The sequence below is a fragment of the Papio anubis genome, chromosome 7 (genome assembly GCF_008728515.1).
Source record: "Papio anubis isolate 15944 chromosome 7, Panubis1.0, whole genome shotgun sequence".
In the NCBI taxonomy this organism is placed as follows: Eukaryota; Metazoa; Chordata; class Mammalia; order Primates; family Cercopithecidae; genus Papio; species Papio anubis.
This window is the reverse complement of record NC_044982.1, coordinates 61,046,619-61,069,880: the sequence shown is the minus strand read 5'-3', so window position 1 is coordinate 61,069,880 and position 23,262 is coordinate 61,046,619. Positions and strand designations below refer to the sequence as shown.

Sequence of the window (23,262 nt, the reverse complement as noted above, 5' to 3'; positions counted from 1 at the left end):
GGCACCCGCCCACCCTGAATCCCGCTTTTCCTCCCGTGAAGCTCTGCCGGTGCAAGGCTGACGTCGCACGCGGTGGGCCGCGAGCGCGCTCCGGCGCTGCTGCGGCTAAGTTTGGCCCTTCCTGGCTGCCGTCCTCCCCCACTAGGCTGTGCGCAGCAGCGGCTGTTATCCGTCTCTTCTGTCTCAGGAAAACAGCGTGCTCGGTGGGTTTGAGAGAACGTCTGTTTTTCTGCCCTCCATGTTTGAGGGGGAGAAAGAACATTTTGTTCTTGAGGGGATGATGGATTGAATGTAAAGTTACGCACAAAGTGGGATGTTTAGTTTGAACCATTCCCTCAGGAAGTGTGATATTTTGGGGCGTGGGGGATAGGTTCTCGCTCTGTCGCCCAGGCCTGAGTGCAGTGGCGCAATAACGGCTCACTGCAGCCTGGAACTCCAAGGGATCTTCCCACCTCAGCCTCTGAGTAGCTGGAACTACCGGCGTGCGCGACCATGCTTGGCTAATTTTTATTTTGTAGAGAGGAGGCGTCGCCATGTTGCCCAGGCTAGTCTCCAACCCCTGGGTTCTAAGCGATCCTCCCATCTTGGCCTCCCAAAGTGCTAGGATTACAGGCAAGCAACCGCGCCGGGCCAGGAAGTGATTATTATTATTTTTAAATCACCTCACATTCTAGAAACATTAATCTCAACAACTGTAGGTTGGTGCATGCAGCTTGTGACGGTGGCCCCCAGGCTGCGTCCCGCCTTAGACTGCACCCAGTGAATCTTCGCTGTGATACCGCGGAGTAACTGGGTGTATCCTTCGCCTTGTATAGGGCACATTGGTTCAGTCTTGAAAGTAGAGAAGGGGAAGCGAGGGAAGTAAGGTGTGTTTTCAGCCCTGAACCCTGTTCAACTCCAGTCCTGCATGAAGTCTGTCCTCTTCACCCCATTGATGAGAGCTTCTTTTTATTTTACACTTTAAGAAAATTACTCAACTTCCTAGTCGCATATCACATTTCCCCATTAAGTGGCTTTACTGAAAAGGTTGTAATGGATTGATCTTTTTTTAAGTGACTTTTGCAATCCCTTCTAAATCCTGCATCTGTTGTACCCGAGTGAGTTAGAGAAACGCCACACTTTGAGACAAATTTAAGAGTCCTTTATTAGCTGGCGACGAGAGATGGCAAACGCTCGAAATTCTCGGCCAGAGGAAGGGGGTGGGTAAGGAGTCCTTGAAACCTTGCAAATGATGGAGCCAAATGGAGTTCGTCCAGCTTTCTTAGCTAAGGGAGAGCTTATCATGTGGAAACAAGGCTAGGTGATTAAGGAAGAGTATAAAAACAAAGTAAAAAACAAGGTTAGGTATTACACATCTGAATTTTGTACACACTGAATAATCAAAATCCAAAATATAAATTTAAAACATCCACATGAATGCAAGTAAGGAAAAACAACAGTTGGAGGTAGGGGGAAAGGAAACAAACTTACCTGGATAAAATGAAGTTTCTTTCTTGTACACCATAATGAGAAAATGATTGGACATGGATTTGCACTAGTCTTGTGGGAACCGGCCTTAAAACAGGTTAAATGGCATGTGTGAAATATACTTTGATAGGGGAAGTTTGAAGGGATGGTCATTCAGATTTCAAAGCACTTGAAATTGAGGTGTAAGAGGTTTTTGTGCCTGATGAAGATGGCCATGGCTCACAAGTTTAGGCAAAATAGGAACCCTGAAGTATTAAGGGCAGGCACTCAGAAATGCACACTTCTTTTTAATTGGCCACTTCTCATGTAAGAAGGAAGTAGTATGTAGTATGCCCCAATGTGAATGGCCGCAGGAATTTACATAAGATGACTAGTAATTTTCCAAACAAAACTGGATTAAACAGTTTGTGGATAACAAAGTGTGATGAGAAGGCATACAGGCCAAGGTACAGTTCATCTGCCCCTTAATGGCAACATACTGTAACTGCCCAAGGGGTTCACCTTGCCTGCTCCCTAGACAGAGCCGATTCAAGACAAGGGAATTGCAATGGAGAAAGAGTAATTGATGCAGAGCTGGCTGTGCGGGAGACTAGTGTTTTATTATTACTGAAATCAGTCTCCCCTGAGCTTTTGGGGATCAGAGTTTTTGAGGATAATTTGGTGGGGGGAACCCAGTGAACTAGAGTGCTGATTGGTCAGGGATGAAATCATAGTGAGTAGAAACTGTCTTCTTGCGCTGAGTCAGTTCCTGGTTTGGGGGGTCACAAAGTCAGATGAGCCAGTTTATTGATCTGGGTGGTGCCAGCTGATCCTCTGTGTGCTGGGTCTGAAAAATATCTCAAGCACTGATCTTAGGAGCAGTTTAAGGAGGGTCAGAATCTTGTAGCCTCCAGCTGCATGACTCCTAAACCATAGTTTCTAATATTGTGGCTAATGTTAGTTCTACAAAGGCAATCTAGTCTCCAGGGAAGAAGGAGGTCTGCTTTGGGAAAGGGCTATTACAGTCTTTGTTTATAGACTACAAACCAAGTTTCTCCCAAAGTTAGTTCAGCCTACACTCAGTAATGAATAAGGACAGCTTGGAGGTTAGAAGCAAGGAGGAGTCAGTTAAGTTATATTTCTTTCACTGTTTCAGCCATAATTTTGCAAAGGCAGTTTCAATGCTGCACTGGATTGGCCCTCCTTTAAGTTTCTGTCTGCTTGGAAGGGAGACCGTGTTGAGAAAATGGTTGGAAATGGATTTGCAGTTCACAGCCACCTGGGATAGTCTGTCCCATCCTAGGCCTATACTTCATGGGAACACATGCAGACACCCATGTAGGGTCCAAAAAAAGGGATATAAAAGGAAGAGACAGAAAGCTTCACGCTGTGTGCGAGTTGCTACCAAGACATCTGGGGCTGCTTAGCCTGGAGGAATATTCCTGGGACCATGAAAAATTGTAGCAGGACTACTAACTGACCATATGACACTTGCAGAAAGTAGAAAAACGCTGTTTCATCAAGGCCAAGGGTTCTTAAGCAGGAAAAGTTTTGCCCCCCCTTGGGACAATTGGCAATGTCTGGAGACATGTATGAATGTCACAATTAGAGAGGGTGCCAGTGTCATCTTGTGGGTAGAGGACCGATATACTACTAAATGTCATAGTGTAATGGTGGGGGGGACAGCGCCCCCCAACATTACAAAGGATTAACTATTTTAAAATGTGAGTAGTGCCATGGTTAAGAAATTCTACTCTTGGCAGATATAGCCCTGAAACAGGATTTCAGCCCCCTCTCACTCTCTTAGCTGGGTACCCTTATGTAGGGCACAGAGTAAAACCACTACTCCCCTGTATAGGCTACAAGGAGGGAGTCAGTGAGGAGGTTATCCAGGTTTTGTGAGAGGAGGACCCTTCAGTGAAAAAGGCTGCCAAATAAATTGCTATGTGATGGAGACAATATACAAACATGTAATCATATTACAAATTGTGATAAGTGTTGAGGATGTATCAGTTTGGATCACCCAGGAAGCTGATGCCAAATTGGAATGAGGATTATTGGGAAATAGGTCCTGTGAAAGACCAAGGGGGAGGAAGAAGAACTGGACCTGGGAAATCTTCAGATCTTGATACAGATCTGACATTTGTAAAAGGAAAGATTGATGAAAGTGGAATTGGGTAGGTGCAGTCTAAGATTGCAGTGGAGATTTGACAAGGTCTTGGCTAACCCAATAGGAAGATTTGGGGTTGTCTATCAGAGAAGTCCTGCAGTGGGCAGACATGGCCAGGCCCTGGTGTCCACCAGACTGGAGGCTGCCTGGGAAGAACATGGCCTTGGCACAAAGACTTTAACAAATCTCAAAGGCTTTGCAGCCAGAGGCTGTCAGCGAACTGCACTCCTCACAGCTCAGTGACTGCTTTTTTTTTTTTTTTTAACAAAAGATCAGAATTGCATGTTTCCATGCCTGCCACAGAAGAATAATTAAAAGAGTGTAGCAGCAGGATTTTATTTTCAGGGTTTTCCAATTTTTTTTTTTTTTTTTTTTGCAACCCACAGTAGGAAATATTGTACATTATAACCTAATAAATATACAAAACTACAATTAACTAAAACAAAAAGCTTTAAAAGTGTTACTGAACATTACTTTGTGCAGTGCATGCTGTTATTTTCTGTTTCCTCTTTTAAAAAAAATCTGCCTGTGGTGTATGATTGTAATACAATATGAACATTTTCATGTTTCTGCATGGTCAGGACTTTTAATTAAAAAAAAACCTAAGGTAAAGTTCACTTAAAATAACCATTTTAAAGTGCACAATTCAATGACATTTAATGCATTCACAATATTCTGCAACCACCACCTATAAAACATTTTTTATCATCCTAAAAGGAAATCTCATACCCATTAAGCAGTCACTCTCTCTTGTCCCCTCCCCACAGTCTCAGGCAAACACCAGTCTTCTTCCTGTCTCTATGAATTTACATATTTGGATATTTCATATAAATGGAATCATACAATATTACAATATGGACCTTTTATGTATAACTTCCTTCACAGTTTTTTTCTGAGGTTTATACACCTCAAAAATTGTACATTGTAGATCAGTACTTGATTCCTTTTTATGGCTGACAGTATTCCATATTTTGTGTGTGTGTGTGTACCACATTTTATTTATCTGTTACTCCATTGACATTTGGGTTATTTCCACCTAAATCTATAATACCCTAGTATGAATTGATACCAACTTAGTTTCAATAGCATACAAAAACTCTGCTTCTAAACAGCTGAGACCTCTCCTGTATGTTTCTATCATTACCAATTACATCTATATACGTTGTGTGTTCATTAAGATAGATTTGTAATTATTTTATGCACTTGTCTTTTAAATCATATAAAAAAAGGGGAACCACACACCAAAAATATAGCGATCCTGGCTTTTGTATTTACTGATGTAGTTATATTTATCTAACTTTTTGATTTCTTCTTAGAGCTTTTAGTTACTGTCTAGTTTTCTTTCATTTAAGCCTGAAGAACTCCCTTTAGTATTTCTTATAGTATAGGTCTACTTGTGACAAACTCTTTCAGCTTTTATTTACATGCTAATGTCTTAATTTCTCCATCATTTTTGAAGGACACTTTGCTGAATATAGAATTCTTGGTAGATAGTATTTTTCTTTCAGCACTTTGACTATGTTAACCCACTGCCTTCTTTCCTACATAGTTTCTGATGAGAAATCAGATGCTCTTATTGTAGAGAATCACTTGTATGTGACAAATCTCTCCTCTCACTGCTTTTAAGATTTTTTTTTTTTTGTCTTTGTCTTTTGACAATTTGATTATAATGTGTCTCAGTGTGGAACTCTTTATATTTATCCTTCTTGGAGTTTGTTGAGATTCTTGGGTGCATAGGTTCCTGTCTTTTACCAAATCTGGGCAGTTTTTGGTTATTTCTTCAACATTTTTTTTGCACTGTTTTATTTTTCTTCTCCTTCTGGGACTCCTGTAATGTATATGGTGGTACTCTTGATTATTCCCATAGATTTTTTAAGACTCCAATAATTATTCTTCAGTTTTTTCATTTTTTTAAATTTTTGAGACAGAGTCTGTTTCTGTCACCCAGGCTGACAAGGAGAATTATGGTTCACTGCCTCATGAACGCCTGTGCTCAAGAGGTCTTTCCACCTCAGCCTCCCAAGTAGCTCAAACTACAGACACATACCACGATACCCAGCTAACATTTTTTTAAAAAAATTTTTGTAAAGACAGGGTCTTTCTATGGTCTTGAACTCCCAGGCTCAGGCGATTCTCCTCTCTCAGCCTCCCACAGTGCTGAGATTACAGGTGTGAGCCACCATGCCTGGTCATTCTTTTTTCTTTATACTACTTGGTCTGGATAATTTTGATTTTAGTCGACAGTTGTAAGTTCACTGTTTCTTTATTCTGCCTGCTCAAATCTGCTATTGTAACCCTGTAGTGAATTTTCATTTCAGTTATTGTATTTTTTAGCTTCACAGTTTCTACTTGGTTTCTTTTCATAATTTCTATCTTTGTTGATATTTTCTGTTGTTAAGACATCATTCTTCTGGTTTCCTTTAACTCTTTGTCTGTGGTTTCCTTTACCTCTCTGAGCATATTTAAGACAGTTGATTTTAAATTTTTGTCTAATATGTTCAGGGTTTGTTCTTCCTTAGGGAGAGCTTATATTAATTTCTTCTGTAAATAAACTGTACTTTCTAGTTTCTTTGCATGCTTCATAACGTTTTTGCTGGAAACTGGACATTTGAATATTAAAATATGCTAACTCTGGACATCAGATTCTTCTCCCTTCTCAGGATTTGTTGTTGTTGTTGTTGTTGCTTCCTGTGAAATACAGTTGTTTGCTTGTTTAGTGTCTTTTCTATATGATCTTTGTAAAGTCTGTATTCTTTGTCATGTGTGGTCTTTGAAGTCTCTGTTCCTTTAGCTTGTGTTCAGCTGGTGCTTTGATAGATATTTTCCTGAACACCAGGAGCTACACTAGAATAGAATAAAATAATAAAAGAAACAAAAAAACGTCTTCCAACCTTTGAAGATTGACTGTGTGTTACAGCATGCTTTCAGTACTTAGCGAGGTCATTTATAACCCTGCCTAAACCTTCACTCCCTACTTGTGCTGAGCCCAAAGATAAGCAAGAATTAAAAGCTTACAGTCTTTATAGATTGTTTTTGAATATGCATCCTGCCCTAGGCATGTGCATAGCTTCTAAATTCCTCAGCATATGGAGACACTTTTGAATAATTTCCCGAAGAAACTCTACCCAGCTTTTCCTTGCAGGCTTTCACTGCATCTATTATTTGCCTCAATTGTAATTCTTTGCCCTAGGTGGCAGCATGTTGTCCATTTGTCTTACAATGTTTTTGAAGAATGTCTTCTGTGTAGCTGTTTTTTTTTCCACGCTTAATAGGTTTCAAGTTGTATAAAAGAAAGTCAGGTGCCTTGTATCATTCTTTCAAATAGTGCTCTGTGATGGTAAATTTTATGTGTCAATATGACTGTATCATGGATTGCCAGATGTTTGGTTAAACATTTTTTTCTTAGTTTGCCTGTGAGGCTGTTTCTGAATGAGATTAATTTTTGGATTGGACAGAGTAAAGCAGATTACTCTTCTCAACATGGATGAGCCTTATCCAATCTATTGAAGGCCTTAATAGAATAAAAGGCTGAGTAAGACAGAATTCTTTCTTTTGGCCGAATATATTTGAGCTAGGACATTTAGTCTTCTGCCTTTGGACTCATTCTTGGACTAGAACTTACACTATTGGCTCTCCTGTTTCTCAGACCTTCATACTGGGTGATATGGTTTGGCTGTGTCTCCATCAAAATCTAATCTGGAATTGTAGTTCCCATAATCCCCACGTGTCATGGGAGGGACCTGGTGGGAGGTAATTGAATCATGGGGGCGGTTACCCCATGCTTGTTCTTGTGATAGTGAGTTCTCATGATAGCCAATGGTTTTATAAGGGGCTCTTCTCCTTTTTGCTCAGCACTTTTCCTTGCCACTGCCATGTGAAGAAGGATGTGTTTGCTTCCCATTCCACCAAGATTGTAAGTTTTCTGAGGTCTCTCCAGCCATGCTGACCTGTGAGTCAATTAAGCCCCTTTCCTTTATAAATTACCCAGTTTGGGGTATATCTTTATTGGCATTGTGAGAACAGACTAATACACTTGGACTGGAACTATATCATTGACTCTCCTGGGTCACTAGTTTAGTGATGCAGATCTTGGATTTCTTAGCCTTCCATACTTCAATGAGCCAATTCCTTAGAGTAAATCAATCTCTCTCTTTCTCTTTTTTTCTTCTCTCTCTCTCTCTCTCTCTCTCTCATTCCCTCTTTTTCCTGTTGGTTGTGTTTCTCTGAAGAATCCAGACTAATACACTGCCAAATAAGTTAGAACAGACAAACACACACAATTCTCTAAGCATAAGGTCTGTGCTCCCTCCACAACCAGGGACCAAGGTCCCACACTGGAACCTTGAAGACAGGGTGCTGTCGTCAAGACTGCTGCCAAAGATGCTGAGATGCTGAAGAAAGCAAGCTGAAAAATCCAGTTCTTCAGAAAGAAACATTTAATAGGACTTATGAACAGAAGCAATGTGTTGGGTGGGCATGAGATGGTGGATCCCTCTACCTGCCCTCCAGAAAATATCCTTTGTAAAGCAAGCTTTTAGGGTAAAGATTTGTGTAGCTCATCATGCTTCAGACTTTCTTGTGAAACGTGACCCCTGGGGAGATTAGATAAGCATCTTTATTTATGCAACAGGGATTGTTTATTTATGAGAAGTTGTCTGTGTTACAGGCATTCTTAAAGACCTTGCTGCAGAAGTCATCATGGTCATCATGGCAGTTTCACTTCAAGGTGGCATCACTTTCGTCATGCAACAGGCTGTTTTCCCATGGGGTGGGAGGTCAATAAGGGCAATAAAAAATGCTGCAAAGCTTTTGTACAAGAACATTTCCTCTTTTTACTTTTTTAATTGACAAATAGTTATTATACATGTTCATGGGGTACACAGTGTTGTTTTTATACATATAATGCGTAGTGATCAGATCTGGTTAATTAGCATATCCATGATCTCAAACATTTATCTTTTTCTGGTGTTGGAAACATTCAGTGTCTTTCTTTTTGCTGTTTGAAATTATATTTCTTTTTTTTTCTTTTTTTTTTTTTTTGAGACAGGGTCTCTGTCACCCAGGCTAGAGTATAGTGGCACAATCTTGGCTCACTGCAGTCTCTGCCTCCCAGGCTCAAAGGATCCTTCCAGCTCAGCCTCAGGAGTAGCTGGGACTTCAGGCATGTACCATCATGCCCAGGTAAATTTCGTATTTTTTGGTAGTGATGGGATTTCACCATGTTTCCTAGGCTGGTCTCAAATTTCTAGGCTCAAGCGATCCACCCTTCTCAGCCTCCCAAAGTGCTGGGATTACAAGTGTGAGCCACTATATGTGGCCTGAATTATATTCTTATTAACTATAGTCATCCTACAGTGATGCAGAACACTAGAACTTATTCTTCTCATCTAGCTGTAATTTTATAACCTTTAACGAATCTCTCCTCACCCCTCCCTTCTCCCTATCATTCCCAGCCTCTAGTATCCTGTATTCCACTTTTTACTTCTATGAGATCAAATTTTTTAGCTTCCATATATAAGTGAGAATATATGGTGTTTAATGTTTTGTTTCTGGCTTATTTTATTGAACATAATGTCTTCCAACTCCGTCTATGTTATTGCAAATGACAAGATTTCATTCATTTTTTATAGTTTAATAGTATTCCATTTGTATATACCACATTTTCTTTATCCATTCATTTGTTGTTGAACCCCTAGGTGGATTCTAAATCTTGGCCATTGTGAATAGTGCTGTAATAAACTTGCAAGTACAGTTGTCTCTTAGATATACTAATTCCCTTTCCTTTGGATAAATGCCCAGTAGTGGGACTGCTGGATCATATGGTACTTCTGTTTTTAGTTGTTTTAGAAACCTCTGTAACATTTTTAATAGTGGCTCTACTAGTTTACATTTCCACCAACAGTTAGAGTTTCCTTTCCTCCACATCCGTGTCAGAATCTGTTATTTTTTTGTCTTTTTGATGGTAGCCATTCTAACTGGGGTGAAATAAAACCTCATTGTGCTTTTTATTTGCATTTCCCTGATGATTAATGATGTTGGGCATTTTGTCATGTGTTTTTTGGCGCGCTCTCTCTCTCTCTCTCTCTCTCTCTCTCTCGCTCTTGCTCTGTTGCCCAGGCTGGAGTGCAGTTGCACAATCTCAGCACACTACAGCCTCCACCTCCCAGGTTCAAACAATTCTCCTGCCTCAGCCTCCCAAGTAGCTGGGACTGCAGGTGCGTGTCACTACGCCTGGCTAATTTTTGTATTTTTTCCTAGAAGAGACCGGGTTTCACCATGTTGGCCAGGCTGGTTTTGAACTCCTGGCCTCAAGTGATCTGCCTGCCTTGGCCTCCCAAAGTGCTAGATTACAGGTGTGAGACACTGTGCCCAGCCTGCCATTTTTATGTATCTTGGTTTTGTTGGCGTGCGCCTGTAGTCCCAGCTAGTTTTTTGTATTTTTTTAGTAGAGACGAGGTTTCACTGTGTTCGCCAGGATGGTCTCAATCTCCTGACTTCGTGATCCGCCCGTCTCGGCCTCCCAAAGTGCTGGGATTAGAGGCTTGAGCCACTGCGCCTGGCCTACTGTGTATCTTTTAAGAAATGTCTGTTCAGATCGTTTACTCATTTAAAAATCAGATTGTATTTTTGTGCTATTGAGGTGTTTGAGTTTCTTGTATATTCTGGGTATTAATCACTTGTCACATGAGTCATTTGCAAATATTTTCTCTCATTTTCTGGTTTGTCTTTTCATTCTGTTGATTGCCTTTTAGTTATATATAATCTCATTTATTTATTTTTGCTTTTATTGCCTTTACTTTTGAGGGCTTATAAAATATTTTCCCAGACCAATGTTCTGAAGCAGTTCACCTACGTTTTCTTTTAGTAGTTTTATATTTTCAGGTCTTCCATTTATGTATTTTATCCATTTTGAGTAGATTTTTGTATAGGGTGAGAGATGAAGTCTAATTTTGTTCTTCTGCATACGGAGATGCAGTTTTCCCAAGACCATTTATTGAAGAGACTGTCCTTTCTCCCAGTGAGTTTTCTTGGCATCTGTGTCAAAGTTTAGTTGACTGTAGATTGTAGATATGTGAATTAATTTCTGGGTTCTCTATTTTGTTCCATTGGTCTGTGTGTCTGTTTTTATGCCAGTACTATGCTGTTTTGGTTACTGCAGCTTTGTAGTATATTTTACAGTCAGGTAGTGTGAAATCTCCAACTTTGTGCTCAGGATGGCTTTGTTTTTTGTGGTTCTATACAAATTTTAGGATTTTTTTTTTTCTATTTCTGTGAAGAATGTCATTGACATTTTGACGGAATCTGCAGATGGCTTTAGATAGTAAGTTGCTCTTTTTTTTTTTTTTTTTTTTTTGAGACAGAGCCTCACTCTGTCACCCAGGCTGGAGTGCAGTGGCACAATCATGAATCACTGCAGCCTTGACCTCGCAGTATAAGTTAACTCCCCTACCTCAGCTTCCTAAGTAGCTGGAACTATAGGCATGTGCCACAATGCCTGGCTAGTTTTTGTATTTTATTTTGGTAGGGATAGAGTTTTGCTGCATTGTCCAGGCTGGTCTGGAACTCCCAGACTCAAGTGGTCTGCCCACTTTCTTGGTTCAGCATTTTCTTGGTTGCTGTAGACTTTTGGCTATTCTCCAGAGCCATCTTGACTCACTACAACCTCTGCCTCCTGGGTTCAAGTGATTCTTGTGCCTCAGCCACCCAAGTAGCTCGCACTACAGGTGTGCACCACCAGGCCCAGCTAATTTTTGTATTTTTAGTAGAGACGGGGTTTTGCCATGTTGCCCAGGCTGGTCTCAGACTTCTGGCCTCAAGTCATCCCCCGCTTTGGCCTTACAAAGTACTGGAATGGCAGGCATGAACCACCGTGCCCAGCCCTAATTGTTTTTTCTTTTTTTTTTTTTTTTTAATCTCTAATATTGTCATTTCAAGAAAGTTGTGTAAGCAAAATCATTATACATGTAACCTTTTGAGATTGGTGCTTTTTTCCCCCACTTAGTATAATGCCCTTGCATCCATCATTATACATGTAACCTTTTGAGATTGGTGCTTTTTTCCCCCACTTAGTATAATGCCCTTGCATCCAAGTTGTGTATATCAATAGTTTTGATAGTTTCCTTTTATTTACAGATGTACCCACAATTTGTTTAACCATTCATCTACAGATGGACATTTTGATTATTTCCAGTTTTTTTGCTATTACAAATACAACTGTAATGAAAAATCATATGTAAGATTTTATGCGGACTTAAGTTTTGTTTCTCTGGGATAAATGCCCAGGATGGCAATTTCTGGGTAACATGAGAAGTATTTAGTGTTTTAAAAAAACTGTTAAATTATTTTCCAGAGTAGCTATACCATTTTACATTCCCACCAGCAGCAGTATGTGAGGGATCCAGGTTGTTCACATTCTCACCAACATTTGAGTTTTAGAATGATCACTTTGATAGTGTGTGGAGAATTGATTAGAAGTGGATGGCATTCTAGATGATAATTCTGTCTCAGAAATTTCTGTAGTTTTCATGGTGAGACATGTAGAGGGCCTAACCCAAAGCTCTGAAAGTAAGGATGGGCAGATTGGAGAGAAGTTAAGGGAATGTAGTTGACAGAATTAAATGATCAATTTGATGTAGGTCTTGGAAGAGGGAAATTTTTAAAGAAAACTTTCTTGTTTCTGATTTGGACATTCTGGTGGATAATGGTACCATTTAGAGAAGTAAGTAATACTGGAAAAAGGGTTTGTTTGGGGTTAAGAAGATATGTTTAGTTTTAGGCTTGGTCATTTTGAATTTACTTTGTAATCCAAGAGGGACTGGCTAGTAGGCAGCATGCTACATAGGTCTGAAAATAGCATAGTCATTAAGGGAATGGATTTTAGAGTCAGCCCTGATTCCAGATCTGAGTTCTTTCTCTTACTCTCTGTATATCTATTGGCAAGTTAGTTTACTTCCATTTCCTCATTAATGAGATGGAATCGTTGTGAGGCTTAAATAAGGTAACATGTATAAAACACTTAGCACCTTAGGTACATAGTATATAGTAGTTGTTGTTATTATTGTTACAGATTTGCAATTTGGAAACATTTTGTCTCTAATGTCAAATGCTGCCCAAAAGGCAAATGTAATAAAGGTTAAAGTATACTCTTTGGGCTTGGCGATCATGGGGCCTTGGGGACAACAGGTTTGTAGGGCAGAAGCTTGGTTATGGTATCAGAGTGTAATCAAGAGGTGAGTGCCTGGAGACAAACACAAAGATATTTGTTCCCCAAGAAATACGTAAAAAGAAGGAGAGAGAAAGAGCTTAGACCAGCTAGGACTAAGGAAATATTTGTCTGCAGAGTTGGAAACACTTGCCTTTGACTTAGCTGAGATTTTTTTTTTTTCTTTGAGCAAAGATTAATGAATTGTTAGCTTTTGTTTTAAGACAGTCTCTCTCTGTTGCCCAGACTGGAGTGCAGTGGCATGGTCTCAGCTCACTGCAACCTCCGCCTCCTGGGTTCAAGTGATTCTTCTGCTTTAGCCTCCTGCGTAGCTGGGATTGTAGGTGCCTGCCACCACACTGGGCTAATTTTTTGTATTTTTAGTAGAGATGGGGTTTCACCATGTTGGCCAGACTTGTCTCAAACACCTGACCTAGTGATCCATCTGCCTCAGTCTCCCAAAGTGCTGGGATTATGGGTGTGAGCCACCGTGCCCTGCCAGCCTTTTACAAATGGAGGGACATTTCTTTTAGAATGAATAGCTGGGAGGAACTATTGGTAGAGATGCACATGAGTTTTTGTTTGTTTGTTTGTTTGTTTGAGATGGAGTCTCACTCTGTCATCAGCGCTGGAGTGCAGTGGCGTGATCTCGGCTCACTGCAATCTCCACCTCCCGGGTTCAAGCGATTCTCCTGCCTCAGTCTCCTAAGTAGGTGGGATTACAGGCGCCCGCCACTGTGCCTGGCTGATTTTTTTGTATTTTTAGTGCAGACAGGGTTTCATCATTTTGGCCAAGCTGTTCTTGAACGCCTGACCTCGTGATTCGCCCTCCTTGGCCTCCCAAAGTGCTGGGATTACAGGCTTGAGCCACTGTGCCTGGCCTACACATGAGTTTTTTAGGTAGGAAATAGTCTTCATGTTAAACTCTTCTCCATGGCCTATATTTTTGTCACTGATGTAAGGAAGAGAGATCATTGGCTAAAATCAAGTTAGCGGGTATTGAAGTATTTAATCCTCACAATGATTGCTTGGTGAAAAGAGTAGTTCAATTTTGGAACACCTGTTGTTAGAAAATGGGAGAGAACTATCTTGAGAGAAACAGAAAGATTGCTATAGTATGTTGAGAATCGAGCTAAAGTTGGGGTTGGGATTTGTAGTTGCACCAGTTTACAGGATTGACTACTTTTATTTCTAATAAATTTTGTAAGGGAAAATATTAATCCAGGCCTAGAGTTATTTTGGAATGGATATAGCAGAATGAAAAGAATACAGAGGAGTTATAAAGATGTAGTTACGTGAGTAGTTCAAACGATAGACTATTTTTTTTTAATTTTTGGATGAATGGTAATAAAAATAAAGGCAAGAGAAGGTTATTAGGAATATTATTATAGAAGGATCAAGAGACAAGAGGTCTTGAGGAGCTTGAAGACAGTAAGAATTAAGCAAATAGAACTGGAAGGTTTGGAGGTAGCCATGTGACATATTAGAGTATAAATGATTCAGAGATATGGCCCATATCTAGGCAACTTGAAAGTTGATGAAATAGTTATTGATAGTTCAATTGCATGTAGGCTGAGGTTGGGGTGATATGAGAGGCCTGGTGGTATCAATAGTAACTATGTCTGTAATGCCTATTATAACTAGTATTTTGGTTACAACTAAAAGTGAATTGGGCTGGGGAGGTGGGGGCATCAATGATTTATAGGACGTGACTTTATAAAGTTTGTTGTGTTTTCCCATATAAGTTCATACTAATAGGTACAAAAGGCATACTGAAGCTAGCTTGAATTCAAAGAAATGGAATTCTTTTATTAAAGAGTCTCAAATTATTAGGAAATACATAGGAGATGGCTTGATTTTCCTAGTTCCTGCTTTTGAGTGTGGTATGTCAAATCTCTCTCTCTCTAAGTAGTGGCTGCTTTGAAAATATATTGACCTACTCTGCCCCTGCAGATTCCTGCCTCTCAAAGAAATCTCAATATTATATCCCCCTCCCAATCTTGGGGGAAATGCCATAAGTCTCACTCTACCGCTGCTGCTTCCATCTCCTCTCCATGCTTAGATGACGACTAGGACATATAATTTTGGAGAAGAGGGAATGAGATGCCAGCACTGACATGGTTTTTTTTTCGCTAACTCATCTAGCTCCACAGTGAGTGACTGAACTGAACTGCAGTGTTTGCGGGGGTATTTATTAAAGGCCAAGAGCGCAGAATGCCCAGGTCTAATCTAATATTTGACCTGAGGATATCTGGACCTCTTCAACAACCACCTGGGGTGAGGCCTGAGGTCATGGCTGGTGATACATAAACCTGCTAGTGTTTTTGTTCTTGTTTCTGATTGTTATGCCAATTGACCTAACTTCAGGATCACCTTTCATACTTTGTGGTTTAATTTTTATTTATTTTTATTTTTGAGATAGAGTCTCACTCTTGTCCAGGCTGGAGTGCAGTGGCACGATCTTGGCTCATTAGAATGTTTGCCTCCTGGGTTCAAGCGATTCTCCTGCCTGAGCCTCCTGAGTAGCTGGGATTACAGGTGCCCTCCACCACACCTGGCTAATTTTTTTATTTTTATTTTTTTTATTTAGTAGAGACGGGGTTTCACCATGTTGGCCAGGCTGGTCTCAAACTCCTCACCTCAAGTGATCCGCCTGCCTCGGCCTCCCAAAGTTCTGGGGTTACAGGTGTGAGCCACCGCACCAGGTCAACCTTGTGGTTTATATTGAAGTTGTCTGCTTATGTGACACCTGCTATCCCACAGGCTTAATGTCCAATTTAAACAGGCTCCTGCTTGACTCTAGTAGGGCTCATCACCTGCCATATTCCCAGCTCCTAGAGCATACTGTATAGTCTGTATAATTTGTTTTAGAATATTCCAAATGTCTCTTTTCAGTCATTTTTTGGGGGGGGTTTTGTTTTGTTTTTGCCAGTGAATAGCCCTTCCTTGCTAACAAACAAAAACTATTAAGCGATGGCTTTGCTGCACTCAGGTAGGTTCTGACTAGGGCTCTCATGCATCACAAGCTCTGATGCCATCTTGTGGTTGAATGGGTATCTACACAGGGAGCCTTTATTCTGGTCTTGGTAGTTGCCTGCTACTATGCTAAAATCGAGGGCAGATTTGCTCTGTTTTTGTTCGTTTGCTTGTTTGTTTGTTTACATTTTTCTTTTGCTGTGGATTTACTTTCCCTCATTGAGGGAGGGGAAAACTCATAGTTCATTGCCCTCTACACTGACCAGTTGGTTGAAGGGAAGCTCTTTCCTTGCACCTCAGGGACAGTTTCACCCACATTTCCCACAGCTATTTCCAGCTCAACTTGTTCAGAATAGAACTCTTTATCATTGTTCCTGCCTCACCTCCTTCCTTCCCCCAGTGAATCTCATTCTTTTTTTTTTTTTTTTGAGACAGAGTCTTGCTCTGTCACCCAGGCTGGTGTACAGTGGCCGGATCTCAGCTCACTGCAAGCTCTGTCTCCCAGGTTTATGCCATTCTCCTGCCTCAGCCTCCCGAGTAGCTGGGACTACAGGCGCCCGCCACCTCGCCCGGCTAGTTTTTTTGTATTTTTTTTTTTAGTAGAGACAGGGTTTCACCGTGTTAGCCAGGATGGTCTCGATCTCCTGACCTCGTGATCCGCCCGTCTTGGCCTCCCAAAGTGCTGGGATTACAGGCTTGAGCCACCGCGCCCGGCCCAAATCTCATTCTTAAATTCTGTCATCTTCTACACTTTATCACAGTGAAAGGCTGTTTATCCATTATTAAGTAAGAGGCTCAAGAGCCAATCGGGACTGTTTCCCCCCTATTCCCTCATTCACCTATTCTGCCTCCCAGTAGCTGCTAATTTTTTGTCCATTTCCTCCATTCCATCACCACAGTCTGAATCATGGCCTTCAATATTTCTCATTGAAACCATTGCAGTTGTTTGTCTCTGTCACGTCTTCATGTCTTCCATCTTCTAGCCTTGCCTACATTTTCCTTCATTTTTATTCCAGCGTTGATAGAAATTCAAACTTCAAATCCTTCAGTGCTTCTGCAGAGCCTATAGTGTAAACTCCAAGATCCTTGATGTGAGTTACAAGATACTCTTTGAGTTGGCATTTGTCTCTTTCTGGGCCTACTCTTCATTCACTCCCCACCCTACATGTAACACCTAGTAGCACTTAGTTCCTGGAACACAATTAACTCCTTCATGCTTATGGGCATTTGTTCATGCTTTTCCCTTTTGATTAGAAATAAATCTCTGTAGATCTTTCTCTTGGGCTTGTTCAGGTAGTCCAGTAGAAGCGTCTTGCAAAATTGCCAGAGGGTATGTGACTGTGTGGGCCTATAAGAAACAGATGGATCTGGCCGGGCACAGTGGCTCATGCCTGTAATCCCAGCACTTTGGGAGACCGAGGCGGGCAGATCATCTGAGATCAGGAATTCAAGATCAGCCTGGGCAACACCGTGAAACCCCGTCTCTACTAACAATACAAAATTAACCAGGCGTGGTGGCACATGCCTATAATCCCAGCTACTTGGGAGGCTGAGGCAGGAGAATCGCTTGAACCTGGGAGGCATAGGATGCGGTGAGCTGAGATCATGCCATTGCACTCCAGCCTGGGCAACAAGAGTAAATCTCTGTCTCACCAGAAAAAAAAAAAAGAAAGAAACAGATGGATCACTCAAAGGGGAAACTGTGAAGAGCAATGAAAGGATTCCTTGAAGAGAGTTTAGTGAGGGAAAGATTACAAACCTTCACAAACAGGAACAATCGAGATGGTAAACGCTACAGGACTAAAAACAGCAGAAAGCCATTACCTCTCCTAGGCCTAACCGTATACTGGAACCTGGAGTAATCTGTAGTGGTGTGTGAGAGGGCATCCAACAGTTGCTGTATCTGAAAGGAGAGAACTGCAGTCACTGCCAAAAATTGCAGGGGAAGGTGAGAAAGAGAATAAAAGCTAAACTCATCTCTCCTTTTACCCTGTGATCTTATGCTGGTGGCTCTCATTGGCTGAGTCCAAATGCAAGCCAGAGACTAAGGGAACCTGGTTGATACAGTCCACAAAAGTCAGTTTCTCAGAGCCAGGGAGAGAATGGCAGAGAAAGGACCAGGAGAGGCAAACAGAGCATAAAACTGGTGTTCTGTGAGACAAACTGGGGAAGAGGGTTAGGGTTGTCACCTTTTAGTATAAAGACTTACAATTAATCACCTGTTCTCGGATAATAACTAATCCCTCAGCTGCAAAAGGTGTCCCCAAATTTTGGGCTAAGGAAAGAGGACTGAGAAATGATTTTTTTAAAAAAATACAGATTTTCAACTATTTCTTCTGTTTTAAGCTCAACTCTACACTTTGTCTTCAGATGTATCTGGAGCCTCCAATTCCTGAAACTTTCTGGGATTTAAAAAAAAAAAAAAAATCAGCTTATTTATTAGCTTCCTTGCTCCTAAAAGTGAGGTCTGTGATATTTCTTTTCTATTAGGTCAGTTTTCATGAAAATATTTCGTTAGAGACACATTTACTATCGTGGTCAGGAAACAAATATATGTCCTGCTTTAGAGGGAGACTCAACTTTTTATCTTCTGAGATTGCCATACAAACATCCTTGAAAAGATAGTCTGGAACACAAGCTGTCAGTGCCTCTTCATGAGACATACAGAAACACAAGAGACCGTTGGAGAATCGTCTCCCAACATTATGGAGGAGAGACACAGTCAACTCATGGATTGGCCCTTTTTAAAAAGAAGAATAGCATTCTAAATTTCTGGTTGGTGGAGATACCATATCCCTGACTTCGGAAACAGATAGCAGTGAAGTGTGCATTATTTTCTAACTCCTTGTCAGGCAATCTCTGTTTCATGAAGCAGAGTGTAAGTGCTTTTCACAGAAAAATTCCATCTGTCTTATACTAAGTATTGTTTATCCCAGATCCAGCATTGAAATATCTGTTATGTTAGTCTTAGGTTTTGGTCTTGATGTGAGTTTTCACCTTTTTTAGTGGCTTCAAGGGTGTTTAATGCAATGTTGGGAAAAGGTACAGAGAAAGAATGTGTAAAGGTTAGCAAAACCCTTTCTTTTTCTGTGTGGACAAAATTTACCTTGGATTAACTTTCTAATTATATTTCCCTAGAAACCTGTAAATGGCAGAATGTCAACTATGTAACTAGCAATGTTGTTTATAGTAAAAATAACCCTGATTGATAAATTTACCTTGACTGATTGTGAAGAACTACAAATTCCTGTGTAAAGCCAAAACTTTAAAGGACTCCTGAATAACTAGGTAACTCAGGCTGTGAGACAGGGAGGTTATACATCATGAATCATGGCTGCATGCAGGCATGGGCTGCCTCCCAGACAGGCCGCTCACGTCCAGGATCTCATTCCTTTCACTCAGGCTCATACTCAGGAGTGAACTTAAATGAGAATCAGAAGCCTGCTAGGACTTTAAACGGACAATAAGCATTCTGTACATACTTCAGCCCCTAAGTGGGATTTAAATGTCTAGATAGACTCAGGGATGAGCAACAGGAGCAATGCTGAACATTAAAAAAAATTTTTTTAAAGCAGTTTTAGGTTCACAGCAAAATTGAGAGGAAAGTACAGAGATTACCCATATGCCTCCTGTCCCCACACATGCATAGTCTCTCCCATTATCAGCATCCCCCACGGTAGGTGCTGATAAATAAATCTGCAGGTGACATGCGGAAGTGGCTGTGGAATTACATGGTCCAAGCTATTTGGAGGTGTCGAAGTATCCCCACATTATGGCTGCTGCTGCTTCTCCTTTTTTTTTTTTTTTTTAAATCCCAAGTTTCTTATACTTCTGTATCCATTCCATGGGGCATAGGTGGCTCCTGTGCATTTTGAAAAGGACTGGCCATAGGGAAGAGGTATATTTCCAGGGTCTTGTTTGGGCTTGTTATCCATAGCCACACAAGAGTTGCTATTGCATCATTTTTTTTTGGTGCCATTTTGGAAGTAGTCATGTGCAGGACTTTTTTTGGGGCATATGAATAGAAATGTATCTCAGCATATTGTTTTTTGAATTCTGTGTATTTTCTTTGATGAATATAAAAACATTCTAAGCATGGATCCATTTTTGGGAGGCGGAGTCACAAGCTCTGTCGCCCTAGGCTGGAGTGCAGTAGCGCGATCTCGGCTCACTGCAAGCTCCATTTCCCGGGTTCATGCCATTCTCCTGCCTCAGCCTCCCGAGTAGCTGGGGCTACAGGTGCCCACCACCATGCCTGGCTAATTTTTTTTTGTATTTTTAGTAGAGACAGGGTTTCACCATGTTAGCCAGGATGGTCTCCATCTCCTGACCTTGTGATCCGCCCACCTCGGCCTCCCAAAGTGCTGGGATTACAGGTGTGAGCCACTGTGCCTGGCCAGGATCCATATGTTTTTTTTTTTTTTTTTTTTTTTTTTTTTTGAGACGGAGTCTCGCGCTGTCACCCAGGCTGGAGTGCAGTGGCGCGATCTCGGCTCACTGCAAGCTCCGCCTCCCGGGTTCACGCCATTCTCCTGCCTCAGCCTCCTGAGTAGCTGGGACTACAGGGGCCCACCACCACGCCCGGCTAATTTTTTGTATTTTTAGTAGAGACGGGGTTTCACTGTGGTCTCGATCTCCTGACCTTGTGATCCGCCCGCCTCGGCCTCCCAAAGTGCTGGGATTACAGGCGTGAGCCACCGCGCCCGGCCATCCATATGTTTTTATCAGACCTCCAAAGGTGGTTCATGGCACGCACACACAAAATGTGAGAATTCTTGTTTTCAGCCTTCTTCTAATATATGTTAGTCTCAATATTCTTGAGTTTCCCATACCTATCTGGATGTTTCTAAACTCACTTAAGGTTTGAGCAGAAGTACAGGGGCATAGGGAGAGAGAGATATGAGAATCCAAGTAACTGACTTCTTGGCTGTAGCTTTTTCTTTTTTTTCTTTTATAACACTTTAACCTGGAAGGGATAGACTTTCTGCTTCTATGTTAGCAATTCTCAACCCACTTGGTTTCATGACTCCTTTATACTTGTAGAAATTTTCGAGGACCCTAAATAAATTTGATTTGTTTGGGTTATAGTTATCAATATTTGCCATATAAGAAATTAAAGCAGAAATTTTAATAATATTCATTATAGTACATACCATATCTTATGAAATATATTTTTCAAAATAAAACACCATTGATGAAAAAAGTGGCATTATTTTATGTTTTTGCAATTCCCTTTAATGTCTGGCTAAGTAGAAGATAGCTTAAATAGTAACTCATATTTGCTTCTGTATTCAGTTAGTTGGAATTTCATATATAATGTAGCCCCTGGAAAACTCCACTCTCTACTTAATGACAGTGTGAGAATGAAAAAAGCACAAAACGTTTTAGCACATTATGGAAATAGTTTTGACCTCACAGATCTCCTGAAAAGGTCTTGAGGATCCTCAGGGGGTCTCTAGGCCACACTTTGAGAACTGCTATTTTGTGCCTTATATAGCAAGCCTCAGGGCCTACCCATCTTAGTCAAAAGGAGTGCATCTTGCATGCCCTCTCTGCCCTATGGTCTAAGCTCTTTAGACTTTTTCCTGACATGTTCTTGGAAGTAAATCAATTTAGAAAATACTAAGCCTAGCTTTCAAGACTTGCTTTAAGATCCTATTTTGACTTCCAGAAGGTGAATATGAACTTTTCCTTTCATTTGTGTAAGTGCTATAATAAATGTTCTCAAGGCACATGGATATCCCTGGCAGAATATGGGGTGATTTATCACAAAGAAATGCAAAAAGTGGAAAGTGGAAAAATGAAAGTTCCTGTTATTTTGTTATAGTAAAGCAATCTAGCTTGTTTTGCTTGCTGTGTTTCAAATTTGCTTTTCTGGGCTCAACTGGACTTCTTACTCCTTTTTAATTTTTAAAATTAAGTTACTAATTAATTATTTTTTATTTTATTATTTATTTATTTATTTTGAGATGGAGTCTTGCTCTGTTGCCCAGGCTGGAGTACAGTGGTAGGATCTCAGCTCACTGCAACCTCTGCCTCCTGGGTTTAAGCAAGTCTCCTGCCTCAGCCTCCCAAGTAGCTAGGATTACAGGTGCATGCCACCATGCCCAGCTAATTTTTGTATTTTCACCAGAGAGAGGGTTTCACCATGTTGGCCAGACTGGTCTCCAACTCCTGACCTCAGGTGATCCACCTGCCTTGGCCTCCCAGAGTGCTAGAATTATAGGTGTGAGCCACCGTGCCAGACCCCTTTTTAAATTTTAAAATAATTTCAAGCTTATAGAAAAGTTGTAAGTACAGTACAAGACCCTCAAAAAAAGCCTATTTGAATGGGTCATTCCTTAAATACTGTACTGTATATTTCCTACAAATTAGGACATTCTCCTATTACTGCAAAATAACCATGAAAATCAGGAAATTTACATCGATGCATTATACTGCCTCCAGTCTCCAGATCCGAATCAAATTTTGCCAATTGTCTCAATAATACCATGTATAACAAAAAATCTGGTTCACAATCCTGTGGTGTATGGAGCTGTCATATCTCTTTTTTAGTTTTTTCTTGACTTTCATGGCCTTGACACTTTTTTAAAAAAAGTATGAAACACTTCACAAATTTGTGTGTCATCCGTGTTCAGGGGCCATGCTAACCTTCTCTGTATTGTTCCAGTTTTAGTATATGTGCTGCCAAGGTGAGTGCCCTTGTCATTCTTGAAGATTTATAGGCCAGTTATTAAGTACTATATCCCTCAGTTTGGATTTGTTTCCTCATGATTAGATTCAAGCTATGCAACTTTGGTATAAATATCACAGAAGTAATTCTGTGTTTTCTCATTGTATCCTATCAGTTATCACATGATATTTCTATATTCCCTTACTGATGCTTACTTTGATCACTTGATTAAGGTGGTAGCCACTAGGATTCAACAATGTAATGTTATTCTTTTCCTCTTTGTAATAAGTAAGTATTTTGTGGGGAGATAGTTTGAAACTATGTAATATCCCATTGTTCATCAAACTGGGGTCACTGCCCCCAGGCTCTTTTGTGCACATATATACACTTACACACAATACATATGCATTCATATCTATATTTATTTTTGTATCTCTTTGAAATCTGTAAGTTTGCCTCAAAGCCTTCATTCTTATTCAGTACCACAGGGTTCATTCTAGTTTTCTTCCTCTTCGTATTTGTAACCCTCCTTCCTATCAGTGACAAAAATGGATTCCATCATCTTTAATATATTTGTTTATATGATCCACATCCCTGCTATTGCCTAACCATCCTGCTATTGCCGCCCCACCCCCTTTTCTTGCACAGATGTCCTACTTGCCACACTTAGGCTCTATCACTTACTATTCTCTCTGTCTGCATACCACAGAGGAAAGGCCATCAGGGGATGTGGCAAGAATGTGGACCTCAGCAAGCCAGGCAGAGAGCCTTTAACAGGAACTGAATTGGCTGGCA

At 40.7% G+C, this 23,262-nt stretch overlaps 1 long non-coding RNA gene and 1 other non-coding gene across 2 annotated transcripts; one reads left to right on the top strand and one right to left on the bottom strand.

Moving 5' to 3' along the window:
- Positions 1-87: 87 nt before the first annotated feature.
- Positions 88-8,436, top strand: LOC108586863. Its single transcript, XR_002523353.2, has 2 exons — positions 88-203; positions 8,283-8,436. It is a non-coding gene; the product is annotated as an uncharacterized LOC108586863 (long non-coding RNA).
- A 13,951-nt stretch (positions 8,437-22,387) lies between these two features.
- On the bottom strand, positions 22,388-22,494 carry LOC116275990. The gene has a single exon (XR_004185456.1). It is a non-coding gene; the product is annotated as a U6 spliceosomal RNA (small nuclear RNA).
- Positions 22,495-23,262: the final 768 nt, after the last annotated feature.